This window comes from Epinephelus moara, chromosome 2, assembly GCF_006386435.1.
Source record: "Epinephelus moara isolate mb chromosome 2, YSFRI_EMoa_1.0, whole genome shotgun sequence".
NCBI lineage: Eukaryota > Metazoa > Chordata > Actinopteri > Perciformes > Serranidae > Epinephelus > Epinephelus moara.
In genome coordinates, this window is record NC_065507.1 from 23,868,223 (window position 1) to 23,875,223 (window position 7,001).

Consider the following 7,001-nt stretch of genomic DNA (forward strand, 5'->3'; position numbering starts at 1 on the left):
TCAAAGTTTGCGATTTCAATCGGTTGCTATAGCGCCCCCCTTTGGCCAATTGATGTAATATTGCTTCTTTCGCATCCTCCCATGACCCTCTACCACTGTGCCAAATTTCACATGGATTGACCAAGTCAGTGAGGAGAAAAACGTGGAACAGACACACACAAACACACACAGATAGAGTTTTCGTCATTATATACTAAGATATAGTAAGATTGCCAGCACTGCTGCAGAATGATTATGGAGTCTTGGGTGCATCACAGGAATAATAATACACATACTGTGATCTCTAAATGTTAAAGGAGCAGTGTGGCATCCAGTGATGAGGATTGCAGATTGCAACCAGCTGAAACTTCTCCCATGTGCCAAATGTGAACTCCAAGTTAGATTTTCTCCAGTGTTCTTTGTTCATGAAGTTTTTACTGGGAGATAAAGTGTGCTTGCCTTTTATTCTCTGATAACTTAAGATCCAGGCGTTCAAGAGGGTTTTACAAGGAGTTGAACTGTCTGCAGAGGGCTCTTCCTCTCCAGAGCAAACGGATCAGGTGAATAAAAATGGTTAAAACACTGAATAAAGCAATCTCACTTTCTGATGCTGCTCGTCGCACAGGGGCTGCTAACTACGGTGGTAGCTAGGTAATGCAACATGGTGGACTTTGTGGACAGGAATCAGCTCCCTATGTAGATATAAACAGCTCATTCTAAGGTACCGAAAACACAATGATTCTTATTTTCAGGGTTATTGTACACTAATGAAAATATACTTATGATATTAAATCCTATTTCAGAAAATTATACTACATTGTGGTCACACTGGTGTGTGACCCTGGTTAGTTCACATTGCCCAGTGCCCAGTTTCACAATAGTTTCCTATTGTTTAATCATTACTTAAGGAATTGGGGACCAATTTCAGTACACACTGATATCTACTTCTTTCCTTATCACATGACCCTGATGGCCTTCTGCCCCGCATTCTTGAGTGCCAGCAGTTTGCATGGCAGTGCTGCAACTTCCTGTGTCTGGAGCAAGATAGGCAACGTCAGCTGCATTCACTTCCTAAACTAATGCGTATCTAAAGGTCTGTGGACGTTTGCACACTCTTGTGGTTTTTGTTCCATGTAAAGCTCGGCCTAAATTTAGTCATATACACTGTACATGTGGTCGATTTCCCAATCCTCCATATTGACATGCAGTCATGTTTCCCACAGCTGTGATCTCTGCACATCTGGGTCTGATCAGGACATCAAGGATGCACTCTACAGGAGAGAACTCGACAGCAACACTTGCTGCTTTTCAGTTTAACACCAGTTGATCTGCGTGTCTTTTTGGTCACCTTCCTATTTTCTACTTTACTTCCTTTCTTTTGCTTCTATTCCTTGTTGAATGTCAAAGGTTTCGCCTCAGGTCTGACATGAGTTGGTCAAAGGCTTCATTTGTTTTTGTTTTTTTATTAACGTGTCCTGTGTTTCTCCACTGTCCTCCACTGTGTAATCCTACCTCCTTTATTGATGTTTAAATTTACATGAATCATTTACACTAAGGCACAATCAAATAGTGTGTGAATGCACAGTGCAGACACAGGAAAAGCTGCTCTACATTCACACACACAGTAATCCTCCTCAGCTCCCTCTCAGACAGACAGGAAGAAGGGAATGAGGGGAGGAAATAAAAGGAAGGTAATACAAGACTTGACTGAATTTTCCATTTAAACCCCTCTGAGCCTCCTCAGCAGCAGCTCCCCCGCTTACACACACACACACACGCTTTTACCTCACTGCTTTCCTCACCTCCCACGTCACCCCTTGACCTTTAAGTCACTACTTTCACTCTCTGCCAATCCCAGACCACTAGCCTGCTGTAACACAGCTACCGCCTCGCACTTTTTTTCACCCTGTGGCGATGATGAAGCTGGAGACTGAAGGGGGAAAACTTCATTTCCTTTCTGCACGTGGGGTATTGCCTTCAGTAGCCCCACTTTGAGCGCAAAATACCCTGCCTTTACATGGCCTTCGGAGAGCCTTTAATCACAGCGGCGAGTATGCGTTTAGGGAAAAGGTAATGGAAAGACGTGGTGGTGTTTGGGGGCAAACATCAAGCTAATAATAACAGAGCTGTAACAGCTGTGGACTGAAAAGCCGATGTGACTGAACTGTGACCCCTGACCCCGACAAGCGGTCGACAATTGATCATGTTGTCATAGTGACAGGTAGAAAGATGTAAGACAGAAACTTCTCACCACATAGAGAGAGGGAAATATATATATCCAGGGTGGTCCTTGCTTGCGGTTTGTTTGCGACTGTCTTTGTCTTCATGTATGAATGTTTACGTGTATACATTTCCCTTGGCAGCCTTTCAAATCAGCTTCTACTTGCATAGCTGAAATGTGCGGGCCACACTTTGTTTTGACAGGGTAAGGTTTCTTTGGCTACTGCTGCTGGTGTGCTGTTCAGTGTAGGTTCCAGCAGGTCTGCCTCCCATATGATTATCCACACTGACAAATCTAAAGCAGCTCATACTGTGTGGAGGTGAGGGAGGGGTGGATAGAACAAAAAAAAGTGTGAGCCACAGTTTTTCTAGCTTGTATTGACGATGAAACCACATTTGCTGTCATGCACCATACGGGTGTAAAGAATCATTCCATGCTGATGATACAACACATATTTAAATGGTCTATTTGTGCTACTATAGCCGCTAGTCTTATTTCTTTAGGAGCTTTGTAAGGGCTCTGCATTGGCAACTGCTGACTTAAGTACATTCCTTCATTTCTCATGAGCCCCATGTGTCCAGTATGGGTGTGTTGACTGTGTGCGTCAAATCTGCACACACGAACATGAATGGGTCCAACTGGCTCCTGGGCTTTCGTTTGTACCGGTGAATGATGTCGTTGGTTCCATCATGAGCTCCAGTTTGTTGCTCACACAGACGTTTTCCTAGCAACTGCTTTTGTTTGGGTATTGCTACAAATCATTGCTCATCTCTGGGGTCTGGCATATGCATCACTGAGTGACCTACTAAACTCTACCTGGCTTACACAAGCGATCTATTTGCAAATCATCCCTTTAAATTAACACAAAATCTAGTGATAACTTAGCATACCTCATACATCCATGTGTATTACAACCTGCAATCATTTAAAGTTGCACCAATTAGTATTTATATCAATAATGGATCAAATCACAGCATGTAATGAAAAAAAAAGTGGTGCCGTTGTGATAAATCTTGTTTTAGCATCTTTCCGCCTATTGTTTTAGTTTTACAAGCCCATGACTTTATTGTCATTTCTGTATCAGGAGACAGCTGGTTTCAGCTAAAAAGCTCTGATAAACTCACAATATGCTCCACATTTAGCTCCAAGTGTTGGAGAAACGAAGTTAGTGTCAAAGTGAAGCATTATGCAGTCCCTCCAGGATGTCATGGCTGTTTTTGGGATTGCTGTGGCTTTAAATAGCTGATTTCATGGCAGCTTTTCTAAAAAATAAGCATACATGTTTCACTGTTTTGAGGAATTTTTTGTTTGTTTGTTTGTTTTTCTTTTGTTGTTTTATTTTGCGATGAAATTGCGGGGCAAGGGAAAATTGCAAAAATACTTGTGATGCTGTCTTTGATTAAGAGCCTATTCTTATGAGCATTCAGTGTTTCCCAAAAAATTATAATCTATTTGTCAGGACATCATGAGGCTTCCCAGACGTGGCATTGGATGTTGTGCATTATGACTCACTACATGAGATAAAACGATGGATTATAATTATTAAAAAAAAGCTAAACCGTAAAGAAAAATCATGGAGGGGCTGAAGATTTAGCGTTTAGCTAGCTAGCAGTTGGTGGAGACCAAAACAGAGCTTGAGAATACATAAGAAAACATGAGAATTTGTTGTGTTTACAGGTTTTCTTTTGCTCCCAAGTGGTGAAAAAAGGTAATTTAAAACAGGTTAATATGCAACTGTAAGAGCGTAACAGTAGTCACGGTTATTTGTGTTCCTACATAGTACAAATTTACAGTGACAAGTCTACTGAAAGCCCCATTACACAGTGCTGAGGCAGTAAGACATCACTTTCTATTTGCAACTGCACTGAAACCAAAGTGGGAACACTTTCTGAGTGCTTCTGGCACCTGTCAGCAGTGGCATGCCTCTTTTAAATTCTCATCCAGGGTGTTGATGTTTGTTTGATAATCCCTCGCCCTGCTGCCTGAGAAAGTAGGATGCAGAGTTGTGGCATGAGAATTGAAAAAAAAGAAAGAGGGACAACAGCTCCCTTTGAGAGGCTGGCCAGTCTGGGATACCAGGCATATTTGACAGGGTGTCTCTGTGTGCTCAGCAGAGACCTGTGTGCACACAGGGCAGCAGATCGGCCTAGAGACAGGGCAGGAATTGTCAGCTGCAGCTGGTAGCCACAATGGTGGGGAATACATGTGCAAAAAGGTCAGTGTCATGTACAAACACGGAAAGAGGGCAATACTGTAGATGCACAAGGCCTAGACATACTTTCTTTGTGTGCAAACTAAGGCCTATATCCTACTTGAATTCAAAAAGGCCCTAACAAAGACGTTTCAAGGCCTAAAGTGACACACTGGGAAGACATTTATGTGTAACTTGAAATACAGCCATTCCAACAGTTCCCTTGACTCTGGATATAAAGCAATATGTCAGATAATAAAGAATGAAAACTGCCTCTGGAAACCCAGAGCAACTTTTATTATCCAAGTAGCAAACATGACTTCAGTAGCAACCAGTGAACTCAGAGCTGTAATGAGGGTCTGTTTTTCCTGTGATGTCATCATGGTATCTGAGGTTGGTGTCATAAAGACATTTATGTGGAGCGGATGAACCACAGCAGGTGGTCTGCATGATGTCATTTAAATTTACTTCACTGTAGAACTTGGTGTGAAACTAAACCTGTGAGTTTGTCAGAGTGGAGTTATTTAAATTACAGAGCAGAGGCAGTATGATTATTAGAGCTGTTGATGCCATCTATTGGTTGATTGTCAGGATAACACAATCAGGGTACTGCTTGCACATAGTTGCATGATTTGGATAGGTATATTTTCTCAAAGTGAACATAAAGGTGACCAGCAAAATCTGAGTAGTTTTCAATCTAGATACCTGAAAGCTCAATGTTTCAGTAGGAATGTGTGAATATGTGGCTAAATATTGTCATTTACAGCAAGACAGATAATTAGATTGACAATTAAAAGTTCAAGGGTGAAGACTTTGTTTGGGGGGTCTTCTCCCAGAAAATTTTGAGCATTAAACACTTCATTTCCTGCCTCCTAGTGCATATTTATGCACCAATTTATGGTCTAAATGTCTTTATTTTGTCAAAATAAACGTCCTCTGCTACTTTCAAATGCACATGTTTTGAATATTGAGCGGGACGTGTACCCTACAAACCCCCCAAATATATACATGTATGCACAGGTTGCACATTTATCTCATTCACAGAAAATACATTTTCACAAGACAGTCTGTTGGGAGAACATGCACAAGTATATCTTACTCAAACCAGAGACGGCTTGTTTACACAGAGCTGTCCAAAGCTACATTTTTTATTTATAGGTGTTTAGTGTTTCCCCAGCCGTGTTACAGCTCCTCCAGATTGCATCTAAATTACACGTTGGCTTTACTACAGAGTGGTAAATTAAACTAGAGGAAATGCTGACCATGGACGTGTCTGAGAGAAAGAATGCAAACTCGGGACTTTCTTTCACAACAGCCCTCCAACTTGGGTTTTGTCTTCTTATACTAGAAACGATGAGAGTTAAAAAAAAATACGTATATGGGAACTTGGTACAACAGAAATACAAAAGACCTCATTCCTACAACCAGTATGAAATTGTTCCCTCACCTCAGTTTAGACATGCAGGCCTTAATGGAACTGAAACCCTGACCAAAGCTGATGTTGGGAATGGTATTACTCAGTTACATTAATGTCAAACCCTACGGTGAAGTTCTACCCCCTAAGTTTCTTCACCTTCAGCCTATCGTTTTTAATTCATCACTGAACTTGAAAAGTTTCCTGGAAAAGCTAAACCTGTCACACAGAAACATCGACCTCTCCAGTAAAGTAGCAATGCCACATTGTTGTTGCAGCCTAATTGGGTGAGCTGGCGTGTTTAAAAGCTTTCCCCCCTCTGGGACTCAATCATTTACAAGTGCTTTGACGCTTTTAGTTTGGCGTTTGTGTGACTACGGTGAAAAAGGTTAGGTATACAGCAGTGGGGTCCAACTGGTTAGTCCTTGGGAACCAAAGGACCACATCTGCACCCGATCAGAACCCCCACTAACGTACTTCCACTGCCCTGAGGGCAGAGATTGAGGGATGTGGTCCCATTAAATAGTGTATATACCTTATAACATACATAAAATTCTGTGTGCCATGTTGGATTCTTTTTGTGATTCTATTTATTAGGTCCGTCTTACATTTAATGGTCACAGTATCCACTTACTGAAAGCTGTGGACAATTTATGGTCAAAGTCAGCTGATTTACGATTGGACCTTTGCCCTTGTACCTGGCTCTAATACACGGCTTATAGTGCTTACAGGCTCACTTGCAGATGATATCTGAGGAATAAAAAGGCCTTGAGAGCTTTCATACAGAGAGTCCCACTACAAATCAACTATGTTGTAATTGCAACCGCAGGAGCAACATGACAACTGATATCTGCATATTTTCCATTCCCTTTCTATTGGCCAAGTGTTAGCTCCTGGTAAAAGTGAGTTCTTTCCTGAGAAGCAACAGTCTGAGAAACCTGGAACCCCCATCACAGCATGACAGGTCCTACCTGGGAGAGAGGTGCAAAGATGAATCTGTCTAACTTGTAGCTGGAAGGTGGATGTGTGGATTCTACAATGCTGGTGTGAAATTCCAGCATCGTCACAGGTACTGAGAGAGTCGTCCATCTACTGTACGAGCAAGCGTGTGTGTGCATCATCGAGGCCATGTCTGTAACGTACAGACCCACTTTGCTTATTTCAAAAGTCTTTTCTGACTATAGGCTTCAACTGCA